At 34.4% G+C, this 24140-nt stretch overlaps 1 long non-coding RNA gene across 1 annotated transcript; it reads left to right on the top strand.

Moving 5' to 3' along the window:
* The first annotated feature begins 18820 nt into the window (after positions 1-18820).
* On the top strand, positions 18821-23339 carry LOC108362419 (uncharacterized). The gene is made up of 2 exons (XR_001847465.1): positions 18821-18968; positions 23063-23339. It is a non-coding gene; the product is annotated as an uncharacterized LOC108362419 (long non-coding RNA).
* The last annotated feature ends 801 nt before the right edge of the window (positions 23340-24140 follow it).

Genomic DNA, 24140 nt, shown 5'->3' with positions numbered 1-24140 from the left:
TTTGGCCGAGCTGCTCCTCCGATTTAAGACGTGCGCATTGATCTGGTCACGCAAAGGGAAGGGATCTACAGCTTTACGCCGACTTCGAACGGACCCGGAAATTTGATGAGAAGCTGTTTTTCATGGCAGAATACACTCGGAGATTTTCCATGGCATGACGAGCGGCGGCCGTTATTAGAAAAAACCCTTTTATTTCTTTTATTTTTTTGATGTTAAGTTGAACCGGGCCTGTTAGAAAACTACCGATGGTGTATACATTCGATTGTTTTGATAGTGATAGTACAAAATATTCGATACTATAGAAAGCTTTATTACATACTAGCTTATACCCGCGGGTTTCACCCCGCGCTTTTTACAAATATGAAAAATTATTTAATGATGTTAGATTTTATTTCTGTGCCCATTTCGTTATAGCTCCTTATTTTCTAAGCGAGTTAAGGTATTTAGGCCGTTTAAAACTATGGAATTATAAAATCTCGTCTGCGCGCTAGGCATACGAAAGATATCAATCCCTCTAAGTTTACCTTAAAATGTTTCCAGGTATACGACGCGTGAACGTGTAACCTTCTTGGAGGTGCCACGGCGAGTTCTAATATTTCCAACTAAAATTTAGTAACCTGGCCTTGACAAAATACCACTTCTCATTACTGTAGCAAATGCCTCAAGAGAGCTTTAGATTATAAAGCCGAACCCGGCTCTCCCTTTTCCATTAAATTAAATTTATTCTGTCAGTACGGCACTTATAAAGTAAATCTCCATAACAATAAAAATAAATATTATAATAAATAAAAAATAAAAATAAAATACTTCGAGAGATTTTCTATCTTTCCAGAGATATGTATTAAGAAGCTTTTAGTATGTATGGGAGGCGACATGCCTCCTTTTTTAATAACTCACATTTTTTCCATGAGCAATTGATACAAGTTAAGGTATCCCTTCTGACCGATCAAGCTTTTACTTGCTTTTGTATGCTGGGTTAAGTCAACGCATCAGATTGAATGCTGGGTTGGGCGGTAGAAGTTCCAATGCGCCTAGCAACACCAATAGTTGAATGCAAGTGCAATATCTTTGCACTAATAAAACAGCAAACAAACAAATTGCCCATACCGTTGCCTATTGTTCATAGTGCCAGCAATTATGAAGATCATTAATGATTATGAAGCGATAATGAAGATCATCACACAATAACCGTGATACGCACGCACAAAGCGACCGATACCTTTGCAAGAATAGCATAGGTCAGTTGAAGGTGAGAATAACAAAAACCAGTTGTGGGTGCTGGCATAGTTGTTGGGACATGCGCGCTAAAGATTGCAAAGGCAACAGCAATTGCGGGCAATGGGAGTTTGACGGTCAGCGATCAAGCATTACAAAAGTGGACGTATGAAAGGCGAGTCGCATCGCTGTAAATTTAACATTACAATTCACATATGTAACTTGAGTCGTGCTCGAATATTAAATAAAATATATTTAAATACCGAATCCGAGTTCAACTAATTGGCGCCCAACTCGCAGCGATAAAGAGGACTACATAATCCTGAGAAGCTGCTCTACCCGAAGCAATAAAGGACCATAGAATCCCGAGAAGCTACTCAACTAAAAACACAAAAGGACCACGTGACCTAAAGAAAGGAACTTTGATTAATATTAGACACCCAAAAAAGTGTAAGTGGTTTTCAAATTATGTTTAAAGTGGACTAAATTTTGAGTGTAAGATTAAACAATAATACAAAAGAAAGTTAAAAAAGTTTTTTGAATTTAAAACGTGTTGATAAAAAGTGCACATTTTGTGTTCAAACACAATTTCAAACTAAGTCTTGGTTTTTTTTACAAACTTAAAGTTTTAAAACAAAATAGTTTTTGATAATTTCAATAAAAATTAAGGGAAGAATATTTCAAATTCGTAAGATTCAAAATATTAAAAAAATAAAATAAAAACTCTCTTTCCTACAACAATTTGCCCTTTTTTGATTTAAATCTAGTTTTTCTAATTTTTTTTTTAAGAAATCCTTCTTGTATGAGTGGTTCCTTGCTCTCTTAACACTTTTGGTTGAAAGTCAAAAGTATTTCATAACCAATTATTTGCCGCTTTTGATGCGCTGAAACTTTTTAAAGTGCATTTTGCTTTATATTAGAAAACTAATTCCTTAAGGATAAAATGAGTGTAAGTAGAGAAGATGTGGTCGGAATTGTTAACCAAGCCAATGCGCGCACTAAATCGGAATTATTAGAACAGCTGAATCAGCTAACTTTNAAAAATCTCTTTTTTTAAGAAATCCTTCTTGTATGAGTGGTTCCTTGCTCTCTTAACACTTTTGGTTGAAAGTCAAAAGTATTTCATAACCAATTATTTGCCGCTTTTGATGCGCTGAAACTTTTTAAAGTGCATTTTGCTTTATATTAGAAAACTAATTCCTTAAGGATAAAATGAGTGTAAGTAGAGAAGATGTGCTCGGAATTGTTAACCAAGCCAATGCGCGCACTAAATCGGAATTATTAGAACAGCTGAATCAGCTAACTTTAGCTGTTGGCAGGTTACAACCACCTAGCGTTGAACCGCACCTACCGGTTTCTATAGATCCATTGGTTCAAGATAATGCAAGTTTAGATTTGATTAAGTCCTTGCCGGAATTCAAGGGTAATTCCGCTTCATACCCAGGTTGGCGAAGCGCCGCACAATTCGCCATGAATTATTATAAAGAGGATTCGGAAAGGTATTATATTGCCATGGGCATATTTCGAAATAAAATTATCGAATCTGCTAATTCCACTCTAGCTTTCTTTAATACAGTATTGAATTTTAAAGCAATAATTTCAAGGCTTGATCAGACTTATTCTGATAAAAGACCTCTATATGTATTAGAGAACGAGTTAAGCATCTTAAGGCAGGACAATTTGTCTATCACTGATTATTATGATAAGGTAGATAAAAAATTATCGATGATTATTAACAAGCAGATAATGACAAACAGTGGTAATGATGAGCTCGTAGCAGCTTTGAATGAACGGGCTAGAGAAAACGCATTACGCGTATTCATATCTGGTCTTCGAAGACCTTTATGTGATGTATTATTCTCCGCAAGACCTCAAGACCTTCCAACAGCCCTGGCAGTTGCACAGGAGCTGCAAACTAGCCATAAGCGTTATGAATTCGCCGAAGCTTTCGCATTGGGTAATGCAAATAAACCTAATCGCACTAGACCATTCATGTACCAATATTAGTCTACAGAGACCAAGAATCAGAACTTAAATAAACCAACCCCAATGGAAGTAGATAATGGCTCAAGCTTCTATAGGCAACGTAGTAATTTTCAAAACTCATCTACTCCACAACAGCCTCATGCCACACAGCAGCCTTATAGCCCTAGATACACTTCTAACTCACGAAATCCAGATCCTCGTCCAGTGGCTTTTAAGCGTGGTAATGACCGAGAGTTATCTGAACGTTCGCCGGTTCATAAGATTCAGAAGGTTCACTTTATGCCAGAAGTTGAAATATCTTCGAATGATCATGAATGTCAAAGTTTCGATGAGTATTATAATCAAAATGTCGGTGATCACTATAATTATAATGAGGTTGATGTGACAGTTTCGGAAAGTGGTGATGAGATCAACTATTTAAACTGAGATCGCTCCTGCCGTTTATTACCAAAAAAGGCAGAAACGGTCAGGAGCTCCGATTTCTGATTGACACAGGTACATCCAAAAACTACATTAAACCATTACCATTTCTTCAAGGCATCAAAACCTTGAAAAGCGGTTTTAATCTAAAATCGATAAATGGTGAAAATATCATTAATCAAAAGTGTCAAGTAAACATTTTAGAAAATACCTCAACGTTTTACTTATTAGCCAACCTAAACATGTTTGACGGTATAATAGGGTACGACTTTTTGAAAGAAATCGATGCAAAAATCGACACTGTAGGAGGCTATTTATTTTACCGGAAGTCAAAATATGCTTTCTTTCATGTGAGCAGGTAAACCTAATTACCATTTCAGAAGACTCAGTCCCAGTAAAATTTCAGTCCCATTTCCGCAACATTATAAATAAAAATGTTAATGCTTTTGCTGATCCCGACAGGGCATTACCGTTTAATACAAGAGTCCAGGCGCGTATCCGCACAACTACAGAAGAACCAATTTACACTAAAAGATATCCCTAACCGATATCAGTAGCCCCATTCATTAATAATGAAATTAAATCGTTTCTTAAAGACGGCATAATCCAAGAATCCTGTTCGCCTTACAATTCCCCTGTGCACGTTGTGTCGAAGAAAGGTGTCGATGAAAGCGGAAAACCCAATTTACGTATGGTAATTGATTTTAGGAAAATCAACGAAAAAACGATTCCTGACCGATACCCCATCCCGGATACGTCTGTAATATTAGCTAATCTGGGAAGTTCGAAATTTTTTACAACTTTGGACCTAAAATCAGGCTTCCACCAGATCATTATGTGTGAGCAGGACAGGCAAAAAACAGCGTTTAGTATCAATAATGGGAAATATGAATTTTGTCGGTTACCATTCGGCCTGAGAAACGCGCCTAGCATATTCCAAAGAACTATCGACGACGTGCTACGCGATGTAATAGGGAAATTCTGTCATGTATATGTCGATGATATAATCATATACTCTCCAAATGAGGAGTCGTATTTGGAGCATATCGATCATATCCTGCAAAAGCTAGAAAATGCTGGAATGAGGGTGTCGCCGGAAAAGTCGAAATTTTTCAAAACCGAAGTCGAATTCCTAGGGTTTCTTGTTTCACAAAAAGGCATTAAAACTTGTCCGGACAAAGTCCATGACATAATTAATTACGAACAACCAAAAACGCTGCGTGCCTTGCGTTCATTCCTCGGTCTGTCAGGGTATTATCGACGTTTTGTGAAAGATTATGCCTCCATTGTTAAACCATTAACCCTTTACCTTCGCGGTGAAAATGGGCAAGTTGGTACCAAAACTTCGAAACAGATAAAAATCACCCTCGACGCAGAAGCTCTACGCGCATTTGAAAAGATCAAGCATATATTAGCATCTGAAGAAGTTTTACTCCAATATCCTAATTACAATCAGCCATTCGAGCTTACGACTCAAGGCATTAGGAGCAGTTTTATCACAAAGGGGTCGTCCCATAACGATGATTTCGAGAACGCTTTCAGCGACTGAGGAAAATTGTGCTGTTAATGAGCGTGAATTACTTGCCATTGTGTGGGCGTTGAAAACACTTCGCCATTATCTATATGGGATAAAAGATACCAAAATCTTGACTGACCACCAACCCCTTATATTTGCGATGTCAGAAAAAAATCCCAATAGCAAAATGAAACGATGGCGTGCGTTTATTGAGGAATTTTTCCCAAAGTTTTATTATAAGCCCGGAAGCGAAAATAAAGTAGCTGACGCACTTTCAAGGCAGTTTTCTCACAATTTAAATGAGACCGAATCAGCTGAAACAGTCCATAGTGAAGTATCGTCCAGTAATGTGATAAAGACAATCAAGAATCCAAAAAATCAATTCAAAAACCAACTATTGATATCGAAATCAGGCTCATGCAGTAAAAGTACAAAGATACTTTTTCAAAAAATGATTAGACACACAATCAGATACGACTCAATTGAAGATCTTATTCAGTGTTTAAAGTGTGTTATAAACTGTAATGTTACCAATGGTATACGCTATGATCTTCCCACACTGGGTGAAATACAGAGCTCGATATTACTAGCTTTTCCCGGTATTAAATTTGTTCATACTGAACTCCTCGTTATAGATTTAATCAATAAGGATGACCAACTCGAAACAGTAGTAACAGAGCACAATAGAGCCCATCGTGGTTTACATGAAAATTATCAGCAAATTTCTCGCGAGTACTATTTTCCAAACATGAAATATTTACTTAAAACAACGATCACAAATTGCAAGATATGTTTGGAAAATAAGTATCAACGTAAGCCACCTGATGCATTGATAGGCCAAAGTCCTATTCCTACTAAATTAGTGGAAATCCTTCACGTCGACGTTTTTATAATTTCCAAGTTTTTATTTTTGACCTGTATTGACAAACTATCAAAATTTGCCATTGTGAAGCCTATAGCATCCAGATCTATGATCGACATAAAAAATGCGCTTTTAGAAACTTTGCTCGTATTCAAAGATACTAAAACTATCGTTTCCGATAACGAAAAAGCCTTTAAATCGAACACGATTATGACATTGCTCCGAGATAATTTTTCCATAGCGCAGTTTTTTATACCAACCCTCCACAGCGAATGTAATGGACAGGTGGAGCGGCTCCATTCCACGTTGCTAGAAATTATTCGGTGTATTAAGAACCAGCAGCAAATAGATGATGTTACCGAGTTAGTATTACTAGCAACACACAAATACAATTGTAGTATTCACTCCGTGATTAATGCTAAGCCAATTGACGTGTTTCACGAAAGCTCAGAAGAAAATTTAGAAAATCTAAGGAAAATGTTAGCTGCAGCACAGGAAAAAACCATTCAAAGGTGTAATGTAAAAAAGTCAATGAGAACATATTATCCAGGGGAAAAAGTTTTCTTAAGGCGTAATAAAAGACTTGGCAACAAATTGGATAAAGTTTTTGTAGAAAAGGTTATCCAGAAGGATATTGGCACCACAGTTTTGATTGACGGCAAAAGGATACATAAGAGTAATCTTCGATAATCTATTTAAAATAAAAACTATCAGGGTTGACGCAATAATCGTACAAAACAAGTCCATTTTTTCATGGTTTGAATGATCTTATCTTTTTCTAAGTAATATTAAAGCTATTCAAACAAGAACTTAACATTCTAAAAAAATAAGAATTTGAAATCGATGATATGTTAATTTTGTAAGTAAGTACTCTGAATTAATTGTAATTAGCATTATTAATTTAATATTTCTGCAAATTTAATGCGACTACGCCATCGTTCATGAAAATCAAGTTGTACTTCAAACGTCAGTACAGACAATTTTTGCTTCTACCCGAGGACGTGCAATCTTAACAACGGGGGTAGTCAAGGTATCCCTTCTGACCGATCAACCTTTTACTTGCTTTTGTATGCTGGGTTAAGTCAACGCATCAGATTGAATGCTGGGTTGGGCGGTAGAAGTTTCAATACGCCTAGCAACACCAATAGTTGAATGCAAGTGCAATATCTTTGCACTAATAAAACAGCAAACAAACAAATTGCTCATACCGTTGCCTATTGTTTATAGTGCCAGCAATTATGAAGATCATTAATGATTATGAAGCGATAATGAAGATCATCACACAATAACCGTGATACGCAGGCACAATGCGACCGATACCTTTGCAAGAATAGCATAGGTCAGTTGAAGGTGAGAATAACAAAAACCAGTTGTGGGTGCTGGCATAGTTATTGGGACATGCGCGCTAAAGATTGCAAAGGCAACAGCAATTGCGGGCAATGGGATTTTGACGGTCAGCGATCAAGCATTACAAAAGTGGACGTATGAAAGGCGAGTCGCATCGCTGTAAATTTAACATTACAATTCACATATGTAACTAATTGGCNCATTTTGTATACACAACTCTATACCAAGTTCCAGTATTCTTCCACAAACACTTCCAGGGATATGTGGCAAGAAAAAGTAAATTTGCACTGGAAGTACCACGCCCCTTTTTCTTATAACCCTAATCTTCTTCCATGAATTTAGAATTGATTTTACATAACCCAGTACCAAGTCCCAGTACTCTACCATGAACACGTCTAGAGATAAGCAGTATAAAACAGTAAATTTGTGCGGCAGGAACCATGTCCTCTTTTCGAATAACGCGAATTCTTCTCCATGAGTGTGGAATTTATTTTGTATACACATCTCGGTGCCAAGTTCCAGTCCTCTGCAATAAACACCTCCAGAGATATGCAGCATAGAAAAATCAATTTGCGTGGGTGTTTCCACACCACCTTTTCCAATAACTCTAATTTTTCTCCATGAGTATGGTATTAGTTTCATATACATACATACATATGTCTTTCCATACCAAGCTTGAGTGCTTTACCCCAAACATTTGAAGAGATATGCGATATGAAACTTTGAGTTAGTATGGGATGAGCTACGCCTCTTTTCCAAAAACGTTTATTTTTCTCCGTGAATACGAACACGATTTCACACAGTGTTGGCAAACTGTTAATCTGATTAACGATTAAAATGTTAATCGCGTTTGACGATTAAAATTAATTAGTCGTACTCAACTGTACGATTAGTGATAACATTTTTTTAATTGTTAATCGCTGGCTGCGATTACGTTTAATTAATTTAAAACATTAACCGTTAATCCAATTAAAAACAAAATCCGATTAATTTGTCTAGTTTGTCCGAGTTTGAAACCAAACACCAGTTATAGTAATTATTTTGTGTTTTACGCTTATAAAAAGCACATAATATAAAAAAATTATAATTATTGTTATTAGTAATACATAAACTGGGAACTTTTACAAACCTAGTTTGTAAAACGTTTNGTTACGATTAACTGTTTAGTCGGATTAAAATTAATCATGATTAATTGTAATCAGATTGAATTTAATCGAATGAACTAACTAATTAAAACATCAATCTATTAATGCCAACATTGATTCCACATACATATCACTATACCAAGTTTCAGTTCTCTCCCACAAATACTTCCAGAGATATGTATGTAATTTGAAAATTCCAATTTGTATGGGAGGGGCCTTGAGTTATCGGACTTACTTTCAGTCTAAGACCATCCTTCCGAAATCCGTAGTAAGTGTACTAAATTTCGTTCTGATCGGAAAACCGGTTAAGGAAGTATCCTATTTTTCAATCCAGGTCATAAACCATCTTTGAGCAAAATTTAATTTTAAAACAGGTGGCAATTCTTAAAAAAAATTCCAGTCTAGATCATAAGCTATATGTGTGCAAGCTTTGATGAAAATCAGTTCAGTCATTTACGCGTATTAATTTAATTAAACTTTTTTAACAGGTGGCAACTCTTAAAAAAAAGTAGCCTACTTTCTAACCTAGGTCGTAAGCTATCCGTATGCAAAATTTCATGCAAATCCGTTTACTCGTTTCCGCGTATTAATTTAATTAAACTTTTTTAACAGGTGGCAACTCTTAAAAAAAAGTAGCCTACTTTCTAACCTAGGTCGTAAGCTATCCGTATGCAAAATTTCATGCAAATCCGTTTACTCGTTTCCGCGTATTAATTTAATTAAACTTTTTTAACAGGTGGCAACTCTTAAAAAAAAGTAGCCTACTTTCTAACCTAGGTCGTAAGCTATCCGTATGCAAAATTTCATGCAAATCCGTTTACTCGTTTCCGCGTATTAATTTAATTAAACTTTTTTAACAGGTGGCAACTCTTAAAAAAAAGTAGCCTACTTTCTAACCTAGGTCGTAAGCTATCCGTATGCAAAATTTCATGCAAATCCGTTTACTCGTTTCCGCGTATTAATTTAATTAAACTTTTTTAACAGGTGGCAACTCTTAAAAAAAAGTAGCCTACTTTCTAACCTAGGTCGTAAGCTATCCGTATGCAAAATTTCATGCAAATCCGTTTACTCGTTTCCGCGTATTAATTTAATTAAACTTTTTTAACAGGTGGCAACTCTTAAAAAAAAGTAGCCTACTTTCTAACCTAGGTCGTAAGCTATCCGTATGCAAAATTTCATGCAAATCCGTTTACTCGTTTCCGCGTATTAATTTAATTAAACTTTTTTAACAGGTGGCAACTCTTCCAAAAAAATTAGCCTATTTTCCACTGTAGATCATAAGCTATCTGCTTGCAAAATTTCATGCAAATACATTCAGTCGTTTGCGCGTATTAATTAAATGAAATTTTTTTAACAGGTGGCAACTCTTAAGAAAAGTAGCCTATTTTCCAATCTAGGTCATAAGCTATCTGTGTGCAAATTTTCATGTAAATCCATTCAGTCGTTCCCGCATATTAAATAAATCAAACTTTTTTAACAGGTGGCAACTCTTCCAAAAAAATTAGTGTATTTTCCACTGTAGATCATAAGCTATCTGCTTGCAAAATTTCATGCAAATACATTCAGTCGTTTGCGCGTATTAATTAAATGAAATTTTTTTAACAGGTGGCAACTCTTAAGAAAAGTAGCCTATTTTCCAATCTAGGTCATAAGCTATCTGTGTGCAAATTTTCATGTAAATCCATTCAGTCGTTCCCGCATATTAAATAAATCAAACTTTTTTAACAGGTGGCAACTCTTCCAAAAAAATTAGTGTATTTTCCACTGTAGATCATAAGCTATCTGCTTGCAAAATTTCATGCAAATACATTCAGTCGTTTGCGCGTATTAATTAAATGAAATTTTTTTAACAGGTGGCAACTCTTAAGAAAAGTAGCCTATTTTCCAATCTAGGTCATAAGCTATCTGTGTGCAAATTTTCATGTAAATCCATTCAGTCGTTCCCGCATATTAAATAAATCAAACTTTTTTAACAGGTGGCAGTCGCTTCCGCGTGATGATTTCCCAAACATCCAAACATAGAAACTTTCACATTTATAATATTAATAAGGTTCACCAATCAATTTTAAAATGTATCAAACTTTTTTTATGGCCCAAGAAAAATTTAGCAAGTGATATGACAGTTGCCATCGCCTGTAAATTTCTTCGTTTATTCTTTTACTATATAAGATAACAACAGCCAGGAAGTAATCTTATTCTTAAATAACCCAATTCACAACTACAAAAACCATAAAGATTATTTGTATACACAAAAATAACTTGTGTAAAACAAAATTGGATCATGTATTTCAATAACACATTTTATAACAAAAACCGTGAAGAACCTCTTTACATACAAAGGAGTTCGCAACATACATACATATGTAGGCATGTGAATCTGTGTGAGTCCAATTCCAGCAATGTGAACAACATACAACTGTCGATAGTGTTTAGAAAAATTCGATAGTGGCGGCAAAATGAAACCTTCGATACTATCGATAGCCCCATCGACAGTTCTCCATCACTATTGTTCAGCTCAATGAACTAGCTCTTCTGAGTCCTAGTTCGCTCCCCTTATTGAACTATATTTCACCTAATTGAATTATTTCGGTAGTAATGCTGAATTTCCACTAGGCATTAAATGGCAAAAATGACAAATGACATGGTCTGGCATTAAAAAATAATCGTGTCATTACATTAAAAAAATAGTCATTAAGTTCATTTCCACTTGGCATTTTTTTAAATGCCATACATTTTTCGGCATAAGAGTTCAGTTACAGAACAACAAAATAAACTCAAATATTTATTTTTTAACACAAATTGCACTAAACGATGTAAAACATTGGAATTGAATGAAATAAAATGTCGTTTTAGCGTGAATTCCGATCAGCTGTCATTTACGTTTCCATTTTTATTAGAGTGTTGCCACAGAAAGTTCAATTCACTTAAATGAACGAACTAATGAACTAGTTCAATTAAAATATCTGGATCTTTTCGCTCTGAGAGGGCGAATGCGTTGTTGTAATTAAAAAGTTTCTACAATACATGGAAGTACAAGAAAGTGGAAGAGGTCATAAAAAGAAGCAGACAAATCTTCATGGAGGAGAGAACGCGACAAACCAAAGCGGTAATATTATGTATGTATGTACATCTCTAGCTATATAAAGGGTGTTTTTTTTAGACGTGTGGTTTTCAATGAGGCAATACTTTTTTCGGAGTTGCTCTTTTTGGCAGCTGTTACTTGATTTATACTCAGTTTGGTTTGCCATTTCATAATGATCACACTTACTCCGGAACAACGTTTGCAAATCGTGCAAATTTATTACCAAAATAATGGTTCGTTTCGCACCACGTTTACTCTAGTGGATTATGGTTGTTCGACTTCACTAGAAAGTCGACTTTCGACTTTTCGATCGACTCTGTACAGTCGACTTTAAAAGTCGACCGATCCACGGAGAAAAGTCGACTTTGTTCGACTTTTTTCGACTTTTTTAATAAAAATAAAATGTATTAAGTATACTCCGCATTTAACTCATATATTAGCTATAAATATAAGAGTCAGAATACGCCAAAAATATCATGATTTACTAGTGGTCTTTAGAATAATCTGTAATTTAGTGAAATTCAATGCTAGGTAAAAAAAAACAGACACTAAAGGATTTTTAAAAATTTTGAAAATTGTTCCAGTTATACAGCATGAAAATGTTGGTTGTGAGGGTTTTTAAAAATTATATTTAAAAAAAAAATTCTACAAATTTTTTGAATCGATATTTGGTAATAACGGACAACTTTTTGAAAAATGTGGCCTTTCCGATGGAGCAGAATTGGCGGGTATTGGTAGAAATATAAGTGCCACTTTATAAGCATGGATAAATATGGGAGTAGTCCAGACAGCTAGTGGATTGGGACTATCCACACGACTAATGTCGCATATTAACTGGAATCCTACCAGCAACGTTTTTAGCGGTGTTTAAAATGTTGTACCTTACGGATTGGTCAAATTCGAACCAAAAACTGTCTGTAGAAACTTACATAAACTCATGCTGAAAAACTTTCTTGCATGAAATTTTTAAAATAAATACCTATGTTTATCTTACCTCATTATTAACTGAAGATTGTGGAGACAAACGATTAACAAATTTGAGGAATTTGTTTACGTATAGTAATTTTATGCGCTGCTCTTAACTGATTTGACAATGTTGTTGTACTGTCATTAAAATTCATTTCTCTACCACTCTTCAAATTTCACTTCAGTTTTATTGGCAATTTTTTTTAAATACGACCAAACAGCACTCCGCGCCCTTGTTAGAAGATCAGTTTTTATATGCAAATAAATTAAAAAAAGTCGAGAGTCGAAAGTGAAAAGTCGACTTCCATAAACTGAAAGTCGATCACTAAAATTCGACTTTCAGGAGTAAAAAGTCGATTTTGGTCGAAAGTCGAAGTCGACTTTGCCATCCCTATAGTGGATAATGCGCATCCTAGAGATGCCGTACAGTGCGCACCGAAGACGCTATTGCTGCTGTGGAGCAGAGTATCGAAGAAGACCCGAATGAGTCCACACTCGCTACAATTATAACGTGTTGTCTCTTCTTATAGATTTACGTTCTTTGCCTATGGGCAGAAGGAATCATTGGTCCATATTTCTTCAAAAATGAAGCCGGCCCTATTGTTACAGTCAATGGGGAACGCTATAGAGCCATGATTAATGACTTTTTCGTTCTTGAATTGGAGGATGTTGATGTGGATGACCTTTGGTTCCAACAAGACGGCGCTACATGCCATACAGCCAACGAAACAATCAATTTATTGAAGGAAACTTTTGGTGAGCGCATTATCTCGCGTCGTGGGCCTGTGGCGTGGCCTCCAAGATCGTGCGATTTAACGCCGCTGGAATATTTTTTGTGGGATTATGTGAAGTCGCTTGTCTACGCAGATAAGCCCGAGACGATTGACGCCTTGGAAGAGAATATTCGGCGCGTTGCTGCAAAAAGTGGCCCCTCGGCTGGAGTTTATTCGAGCTAGCCGCGGCGGTCACTTTCCCGAAATTATTTTTAAAACATATGGCAAACCCTTATCTTTATAATAAAGCTAAATTCCTGGCCATAACATTAATTTTGTGCGTTTTATTTCTTCTTGAATACCACACGTCTAAAAAACTGTTTAAAAAATCGCTTTGTTGAATTTTTAAATATAAAACTTGCAAAAACTACCATACTGCGATTTAATTTTTTAATGTTATTAGGCTCTTATTTAGCAAAATCTTCAGGTAAAAAAAAGATTCAATTTAGATGTTACTTGTCCTAGTTGTCTTTTTTGTTATTTATGGCTTACTATTATAAAATCATATAACGCTGTTTGCAACTGGTCTACTCAAATCAGGTGCATTCTTAAAGTCTTGCAAATATTAGGATTTTTATTGACTTATGAATATATCAAATTATGTATAACGCTTTTGTCCTTTCAAGGGCTCGATTAAATTGAATCTGTACCCAAGAACACATGGAAATTATATGACAAGAAAACACTTATTTTGAAAATATTCATCCATGGTCTTCACGCACTTCAATTCTTCAAGTCTCTAACACCCCCGCAATTTAATAGTTACTCGGGCATGTGCTGCAAATAGTACAATTTGAAATCGGTACGATTTGTAAATTTTTTTTTTCTTAACAAAACAGAAAAAGTTTGGCTCTAAGTCGAAGAATATGACGTCCTTTTGTGTTTATATCAGTTTTTATTTGAAATATTTATTACCTGTTTTAATTTTGTGGTCATCAGCAATAACCGCCTAAGACAAAAAAACCTTATTTCGAGAAAAAACGTTTTAATCATTTGGATTGTAATGTTAACTTATGGGGAAGCCGAAATATTTTTGTCTATACTTTTTAAATAGCCTAGCTGGAGACATGGGGACTTCACATACACATCGAATAGTAATTGCAGGATACCATAGCATATCCAACTCTTTTTTAAGTCGACGTAGGCAGTTAGTTATTGCTTATGACCACAGAATTAATTAAGAAATATTTTGCAAATCGCATCGATTTCAAATCGTACGATTTGCAGCACATGCCCGAATGTCTTTAATCACTAAAGTTTTATCGAAAATGTTTAAGAGAATGAAATTACTTCATTTTACCTTTTTACGCATCAAATAAATGTAGGGTTGCAATTTGCAAAAACATATATGATGAGAAAAAACATCGATGTCAACAGCTCAACGGGGAATTTCCGACCCTGGTCGTAGCACATTTTTTTTTAGTTTCGACCTTATCTATCTAAAACACTAATACAATAATTTTGTCCAGCTAGCTTCTTCTAGTCGCCACACTGTAGAACGGGGCAAATGGATTTTGTGAGAAGCCTTTTCAAGGCAGAAATTAAATTGGATATTTGCCATTGTCTGCCAAGGGGGGACCGCTGTTATGAAAAAAACTTTTTATTTGATGGTACTTTGACCAGGGACCTATTTCATAAAAGTGATAGGTGCGACAATTGTCGATTTTTCTATAAAATTTTACTGCCAGAATTGTCGGCGACATTTTTCCTTATTCATTTACGTTTGTAGGCAACTGTGAAAATTTGTGGAAAACGATAGTGATAATATGGAATATTTTTGACAATTGCTGACAATTGTCACTCTAACAAAATTGTCGCGACAAAGCACATTAGGTCAAATGATTACTTTTTCTGTGCGAAATTAATAGCCGCTAAAATATAGCATCATTTTAATGTAAAAGGATGGAAACCGTTAAAAAAGTGTAAAGTCAGTAAATATAATGTAAAAATCGTGACTTGGCTTTCGTAAAACAGACTTTTTTATGTTCAAATGATGAGTATATGTGTTTAGGTAGTTCTCGAAAACATTTTCCAAATAGCCTGGTTTTGAAACAAATTATTTTCTTACCATACTCAACCCGGAGGGGGTTGAGCTACATAAATAAAATAAGTATGGTCATATGTACATAAATGGTTTCATCTAGTGATTAAAAAAAATATTATCGAAATCCCTTAATTCAAAAAATATTTATTTGCTACATGTCTCGCAGATATGCCTTGAGGAGAGATTCCTTAAGCAGTTAGTCTTTATAAAACACTTAATTTTCACTTAAGATTTTTTCCAAATTGTTCGCCAATATTATTTATATTCTGACTGCAAATGCTGCATTGTAACACATTTACTAAAAACCGCTGGTAACTTCCTGAAAAGAATACGAATGTTTTTGAAAATAATTTACGAAAAGAATGTTCAAAGCTCTATTCACCGTGAGCAAAAACTTCGAAATTGCAATCCATATATTCTCTCAATGATTCGCCTTTTTACGAAGGCTGCTCATCAATAGTCTTTACAAATCGGCCCAAGTGTCTTTGTAACATAGCTATGCTACAGGAGATGAAATGTAATCCAAATTGAGGCTGGTATTTTTTTGCTATCAAATGCTTCCATTTTCACTATTTATCACCATTAAAATGGACTATTTACCACCATTAAAATGCAGCGCCACTTGCGGCCGGGTAAAATATTAAAATTTAGGCTAAGTTATTTTTAGCGAAAGGGAGGACAGAACCGAAATTATTTGGGATAGCCAAAAATTCGGATAAAATGTTAGCTTTCGCATTTTAGCATATTTTAGCGATAGCGAAAGTTAGAATCAGGCTGCTGGTCGACACAGTTGGTTTTGATTTCTAAAACAACTTCATCAGTAAGAAACGGGATAATAATTCCATAATTTTCGTCTTTGTTTGATAAATAATTTAAAAAAAATACGCGTTTTTTCTTCTAAGAGTTTCATGAAACTTTCACAGATATCAACAGCACCAAATTTGTTTTTTCAACATGGTTGACAACCGAATAAAGCCTTTCTTTCTTTGAACATCCAATCAGCCAAACTACAAACATCTCGCCTTTTTTATTTGCATGATAGCCCAGAAAAAACAGTTTTTCTTGAAAACGGCTTAAAACGGCGGCTTAAGTAAAATAAGCTCAACTCACTACATCCCAGTTTATCCATTTCCATTTCCATTTTGTTTGCCGAAAGTTAACAAAATTGTAAAAGCTTACATTAAATCATAAATGGAAATAAATGTGAAAATTTTTGAGGTTATGCAAATAAGTCAGTTTGTTTTGCAAAAAAATTATAAAGTCACTTTTTTTTTAAATTAGGACATTAGTTCTCACCTATATTTTTGTTTTCCATTAAACATTTTCCTTTAATTATTCGAACTTTATAAACAAATGCACTTTAAAATTAAGAAATAAACCGGTTGCGCAAACCACGTGTCAATAACGTTTTGAAAGTGTAACTTTGTTTGATTGCTGTCTAATGGTGATTTTTATTTTACAAAAACAAAGTGAAGTTTCTGTTAGTTTGGAGTATTTCCTACAGATGGCATCAAAAAATAATGTAAAACTGCGTTTACGAAATTGGACTTTCACACAGCCAAATGAATCATTTAACCTAATGTGCACTGGCGACAAAACCAAATAGCTCCGTCGGAAAGTTTTCACAGGAGAGCTTTGTAAATTTATTTATATGGTAATTGCGCGCATTTCATTACTTTTCAATAATTTGAATATTTCTTAAAAGTAAAATAATGCAAATGTAATTATTACATATGATTTACATACAAATTACATATGGCTGGCGACAAATTTGTCAACGATAATTTTAAACCCCGACAATGACAATTTGTCAATGATAATTGTTTTCATGAAACAGAACACCCACCAAACTGTCGAATTGTTACTGATAACATGGAAAATGCCTGTCGTTACAAAATTTTCACTGTCGCTCTATGAAATAGGTCCCAGGGATCGAACCCAGGTCCTATGGAGTGGTAAGACCCAGCTGTAACCATTCGGCTACTGTGGGCACACAATCCTTTTTAACTCTTATTATTACAACGCTTTTATCAACTTACAATGTTGTATGTCCAGACCACCATACTATAAATATAGCAAAGGTATTTATGGCAAACCTAGTCTAGATATCAACCTCGTCGTAGGTATCATATCAAAGACATACAATTAGAAAAACTCTAGAGATAGATGTCGCCTCACCAGTAGAAGTTAAAAATATGCACTACAACGGAAATGGACGACACGCCATTTCTTTAAATGAAATCAATTGCTGCTATATGTATGTATGTACATATGTAGGCATATACTAAATGTGAGCAAACAACATTTTGCTTGCATAGTCTTCTGTTCTCTTTTCACTGCAAGTTGAATTATTTTAGTATCTATTGCAAAATTTTATACAGACAAGATTAAAAAGTATAAAATAATCTTTTTAATGTACCACGCTTTTATAAATGGACTAAAATTATAAAATAATATTTCTCAGTCCCATAGAACTTGTTTTGATAAGTCTTGATTTTGAAATTTTAGCAAAAGTCATTAGGGGTATTCTCTGAGTCTTGCAAAGCCCTTGCATGGTGCACAGATTGCACGGATTGGATGGTAAAAACCGGTTTTCGTATGGGACAGCTTTGCAAACCGTGCAATCCGTGCACTGTGCAAGGGCTTTGCAAGACTCAGAGAATACCCCTATTATAAACAATTTATGAGATTGAAAATAAAGTGTGGGGCGCATGTAATAGGCCTGATTTGAAATATATGTATGTATGTGGGTACATTAATAACGACCGCTTAAAATCGATCTCAAATTTGTACTTTCGCTGTAGAAATTTTAGGTCTATGTTATGTATGTAGTTTGAATATTGTCAATTAAATCTAATGCTTTGTATTGCATGCGCTCCACGTTTTTCCTTTTCAATCACATAAATTGTTTATAATGACTTTTGCTAAAATTTCAAAATCAAAAGTTACCAAAACAAATTCTATGGGACTGAGATATATTATTTTATTATTACAACGCTTTTACCAACTTGCAATGTTGTATGTCCAGACCGCTTTGAATGTTGTATGTCCAGACCACCATTTATACTAGCTGCATTTTTTTGTAAGCGAGCGACAAAAGAACCCTCAACTCGGGTAAAATTTCCTTTTAGTTACTTAAGCAACCCTGTTGGTAGCTGGCAAGAACATGTGATTAGTTTAACGGGATTTAGATACAAAAAGCAATTTGAATGAGTAATTATGCGAGGTATTTGCGTAATGTATATACTCTTTTAAAATATAAGTCACGTATAAAAGGAAGAAAAAATTTCCCTCTCCACTTTCCCATTAACAATTCACAATAGAGCAGTTTTTTCACTTACCAGCACTAGCCTTCAGGTCGCGTATTTTTTAACCGACCTGGGTGAGCTCGGATAAATAGCCGAGTTTGTGTTGTTGCTTTGCGTGTATTTCGTCATTTAAGCGAGCGTTCTTTTGTAGCTCGGTTGCAAAAGAATGCACCTACTATAAATGTAGCAAAGCTATTTATGGAAAATTCTAGATATTAACCTAGTCTAAATATCAACCTCGTTGTAGGCATCATATCAAGGAGATACAATTAGAAGACTCTAGATGTCGCCCCGCCAGAAGAAGGTAAATATTTCGCGTAAATATATGCACTATTTATATACGTCACAGCGGAAATGGACGACACGCCATTTCTTTAAATTACCGGACCGGAAATCACAGTTATTTTTTAAGAGTTAAACTTTACCAAATATTTGTTATTCCGAAATAAAAGTTAAACTTGACCAAATATTTATTATTCCGAAATAAAAGTCTTTTCCGGATAATAAGCAAACCGCTTATCTTAATTAAACAAGTTTGGTATCAAATGAAAGAGGACTTAAATAGCTTTAAAACTGAAATGTCTAAACGAGGAAAGCCACATATTGAAAAATATTTCAATAAAAAATTTTAATTAATTACCATAGAACAAAAGTTGGGTCAGGTATGTATATGAATTTATTTTGTACTAGCAATTACCCGGCGTGCTTCGCTGCGCCATAAATGTATTTTTGTGTTGTAACCCTCTCCCAAAACCCGTATGACCTCATTTATACAATATATTTAAAGAGCTTTATGAAGTAAGATTTAAAAAAAATATTCGATATATGAAGCATTGTTTACTTTTTTGAGTGTGGGTGTTAATTAATATCTTTTCGAAGGTAATTAGAAAATATGTAAAGTACACACTTTCTTTTGGAAATTTAATTTATAATCTTATAACTGGAGTCTACTATCGCACCCTTTCCTCAAACGTGTGCTAATTCAATCATATTTTTTGTTACAACGCCGAATAATTGTGGGTCGATTGCTTCATCTGGAATTTCCGCTGAGATGACTTTATCAATGTTTTTTAATAATTGTAAACATTCGCCAGCTGTTTCTGTTTATTTATTAGTAAAAGGCAGGACTGCCAATCTTGCGGCAAAACAATAATAAAAATCCAAAAAAAACACGTAGAGCCAAACAGAATTAATTGCAAAACGTGCAATGATACACACATTAAATTTCTTATGTGCACCCTCCACACAGACCCCAATCACTTCTGAAAATTTCATTTTATGTGCACCCTCCACACAGACCCCAATCACCCCTGAAAATTTCATTGAAATCGGGCAAGCCGTCTAGAAATGATAGAAATCTTCTATGTGCACCCTCCACACAGACCCCAATCACTTCGGAAAATTTCATTTTATGTGCACCCTCCACACAGACCCCAATCACTCCTGAAAATTTCATTGAAATCGGGCAAGCCGTCTAGGAATGATAGAAATCCGAAAAAAACACGTAAAGCCAAACAAAATTAATTTTTTGTTTTTTTGTTTTTGCAAAACGTGCAAAGATACACACATGAAATTTCTTATGTGCACCCTCCCCACAGACCCCAATCACCCCTGAAAATTTCTTTGATATCGGGCAAGCCGTCTAGGAGGAGTATGCGAACAGGAAGTTTTGCCACTTAATTTTATATATATAGATTAATTGTAAAAAAAAGATATAAATAGCGGTGGTAACCTTCTAACCTTCGTTTGTTATTTCTGTATAAAAGCTATCTCAGTCCTCTTTCATATTTGTTTAATTTGGATTAGCAGTTTGTTTATTATCCGCAATAAAAAAATATTAGGCAGGTTTAAAGGTTCAGTTATGCATACTTTGCATTGCATGAGAGTTGTCACATAAGGAATATGTTAAATGAGCTTTGCGTGTAAGCGGTTACCTAACTCACAGCATTACATATGTAAAAGTCTGTTGATTTTAGATGTTTACGTAAAATGTGATGCAGTGCAGTGCAGTGCAAAGTATGCATAACTGAGCCTTAACTCGTAAAAATAACTGTTATTTTCGGTCCCTCGAATATTGTGCAAGCGCACTGTTAAAACGTATATCTAACCAGTCGCAGAAGAAAGCATTAAAAATGAGTTACAAAAACTAAAATCGAAAAACGCTGATGACGTTAAAGGTTGTCCAAATTCCGAAACAACCAAAAGAATGAGAATGAAGAATTCTTTCGAAAACAACGGTTTTTAAACAACGATCCTGCCATGATGCTAGATTGTGAATAGGAAAGTCAGGATGATACATTCGACATTTGCAGCCCCGATGCATTTCTCAAAACGGAATTATTGCACCACAATTTAAATAAATAAATATAACTGAAAGTCCTCTCAACTGGTGCAGTGTCAATCGGAAAGAATTTACAATTTTGCCAAGTTTCAACTTTTTCAAGTTTGTAGCCTCGAGCGAGTAGTTATATAATGGCGCAGGTTTGATCTACGACCCTTTAAAAAGTTTTTATCAAATACAATGTTCCAATTTTTTAATTGAAGCACTAAAAAACATTATTAAAAATTACTAACCCTTCCATTTTTTGTTTACTTAAATCACCTAATTTGCTCACCTAAATTATTTCGTAAAAATACATGACATCCGCATTCGCATCCGTATCCGCGGATGTCTAAAATTTCACATTCACAACATCCCTAGTCTGTATGTACATATGTATGTTTATACTAAATGTGAGCAAACAACATTGTGCTTGCATCTCTCTTTGTTCTCTTTCACTGCACGTTGAATTATTTTAATATCTATTGCAAAATTTTGTACAGACAAGACTAAAAAGTAGAAAATAAATAAAATAAAACAAAAATTTTTTAATATACAACGCTTTTATAAATTGACTAAAAAGTAGAAAATAATATCTCTCAGTCCCACAGAATTTGTTTTGATAGCTTTTGATTTTGAAATTTTAGCAAAAGTCATTATAAACAATTAATGACATTGAAAATGAAAAGAGTGGGGCGCATGTAATACACTTGAATTGATATGAAAAGTAACATATGTATGTATGTATGTGGGCATATGAATAACGACTGCTTGAAATCGATCTCAAATTTGTACTTTCTCTGTAGAATGTTATGTAGTTTGACTATTGTCAATGAAATCGAATGCTTTGTACTGCATGAGCTCCACGTTTTTCGTTTTCAATGTCATTAATTGTAATTTTATTTTATTTTATTTATTTTCACTTAATAAGTGCGCAGAAGATAAACGAAGATTTGTAACGCCATCTTGCGGTTCTTTAAATAAGAACAGACATTAAATAGATATTAAACTTTATTAAATACATATTAAACTTTGTATTAAGATAGATTCTTTTAAAATTTCGAAGGCTCGGAGTTGCTTTTAGATATATGAATGGTCGCCTCAAATAACGTTGTAAGCGACAATTTGTTCAAAGTTAGTTTCCTTAATTTTAAAGATATTAATGTATATATTTTATTTTTTTAAAGGCAAGATTATTGAAGACTGCTACACCGAAAAAGTAGAAAACCAAATCAAATCCTCGTATGTGCGTCAGTAAACAAGTTTTTTTTTTTATTTTGTAAAATTATAATTTTGTCGCTTACAACGTTATTTGAGGCGACCATTCATACATATCGCTAGCTTAGAGTGAAAAGTTGCTAAGTCCACTTTTTATGAAAACTCATATATTGATACAGGAGGCTAGAGAAAATAAAAATGCATCGTTTCGAAAAGGGTAAAGGTCCTTGTTCATGGTTTCTCGTTTATATTGAATGAAAGAAAAATTTGCTAAGTCCAAAAAAAGCTCCGAAAATTCGATAAGGCTAAAATAGTACGGAATCTTTGAACATAGATCGAATCCCTTTGATTCGTATGGAGTTTGTCTTTGTTTTAAGCAGGCAAAATGTTGTATTTAAAGTTTTGCGAAATACTTGAAGAAAATGGCTATAAGAAGTTTTTTTCCTCTCCTGTACAATTTTCAAATAGGGACTTAGCAACTTTTCACTCTAAGCTAGCGATATGCTCTAATGGACTTTTTTCTTAGAATTGCGTGTAGAATCCGCATCTCCTAGGAATGATGCCAAAAAAAAAACTTTCCATACAAATTGACCCCCCCTAATGTACATAAATACATATATGTACGTACATACGATCCCTAAAGAAATAGATGAGGAGCTAAAATAACTGAAGCAAAAGTGTTAATTAAGTATAAATATTCGTATGTACGTATGTATGTATGTACAAAGTGCAATAATAGGTTTCGCAAATCAGCGAATTTCCAATATCATTAACTCAGTAAAATTTTTTTACTACAATTAAGAGAAAATATGCATTAACTGTACAAAGCCAAAATTCAATCCGTTAATAAATAATTAAAGGTTTCTAGTAATTTTCGTAGATTTCAATGATGTGTAGCTATATGTAGGAAATGTTAGCTGGATCAAAGCATAAAAGCAATTGTCATCAGTGGCATCGCCAATAGCAGCACCAAGTAATTAAACAAAAGCAACGAATGTCATAACTACGAACCACAGTAAGAGATAGCGATTAGCAACGACCAAACCAACTAACAACGACCACATTCATATCGATATGAGCAGCAACAACTACAGAAACAAGTGTAAAACCAATAACAATAGATTTAAGTGATACGATGACATACAAGGAAACTTATTAAACGTGCTTTTTAACTCACTGCATTGCATATCTTCGATCCGCTTTGCCGCCGTGCTCTTGTCTCATCGAAAGTGATTGTGTGAATTCATCAGAAATAGAAAATCAAAAGAAAGGAAATTAAAAAATACAAAGCTAGCAGAAAAAATTGTATTTATATAAAATCAGCTAAAAAAAGTGAAAAAAAAAATTTCGTATTAATAACGCAAAATATTTCCACCTGCTGTTTAAAAAAATGAGTGTTAAAAGGTTAGCCCCAGCGTGGGGTCATCAAAGCCAGCAATGGTGCTGGCTGCGGCAGCATCATCAGTCGGCGCGAATGCAATATTTCAATGTTGCCAGCAGTATTGTATTTAGCAACAAAGTATGGTTAATATTTGCCATTATATTCATCATTTGCTTGGATGTGCATTGCCAAGGTGAGTCAAAATAAAAAATATTCATATACATACATAATATTTAAAATAAAAAGTAAGCGCCGGGTTTTAAAATTAATTTTTTAATATATACCAATTTAACTCTAATTAAGAAAAAGGGAAAATATTCGGTTTTTATGTATGTACATATGCTTGAATTTTAAAGATTTTATAAAGTTTCCATTCATGTACGTAGTTGCATTTTTGTTTGCCAAATAGTAAATTGTGGTTTTTGTGTATTGCTAAACGAGGCAATGTGTGTGATTTCTTTAATCTGATAGTAGGAAATATTCCTCGGGTAACAGAACTGAGTCACTCAAGATCCATTTCTAAATATAATACCTTAATATTTCCTGTTTTGACGTAG

This window comes from Rhagoletis zephyria, unplaced genomic scaffold (genome assembly GCF_001687245.7).
Source record: "Rhagoletis zephyria isolate East Lansing unplaced genomic scaffold, Rhagoletis_zephyria_1.1 Rzeph_scaffold_01007, whole genome shotgun sequence".
Taxonomy (NCBI): domain Eukaryota; kingdom Metazoa; phylum Arthropoda; class Insecta; order Diptera; family Tephritidae; genus Rhagoletis; species Rhagoletis zephyria.
Note: the sequence above shows the minus strand (reverse complement) of the source record. Positions and strands in the feature narration are given on the sequence as shown.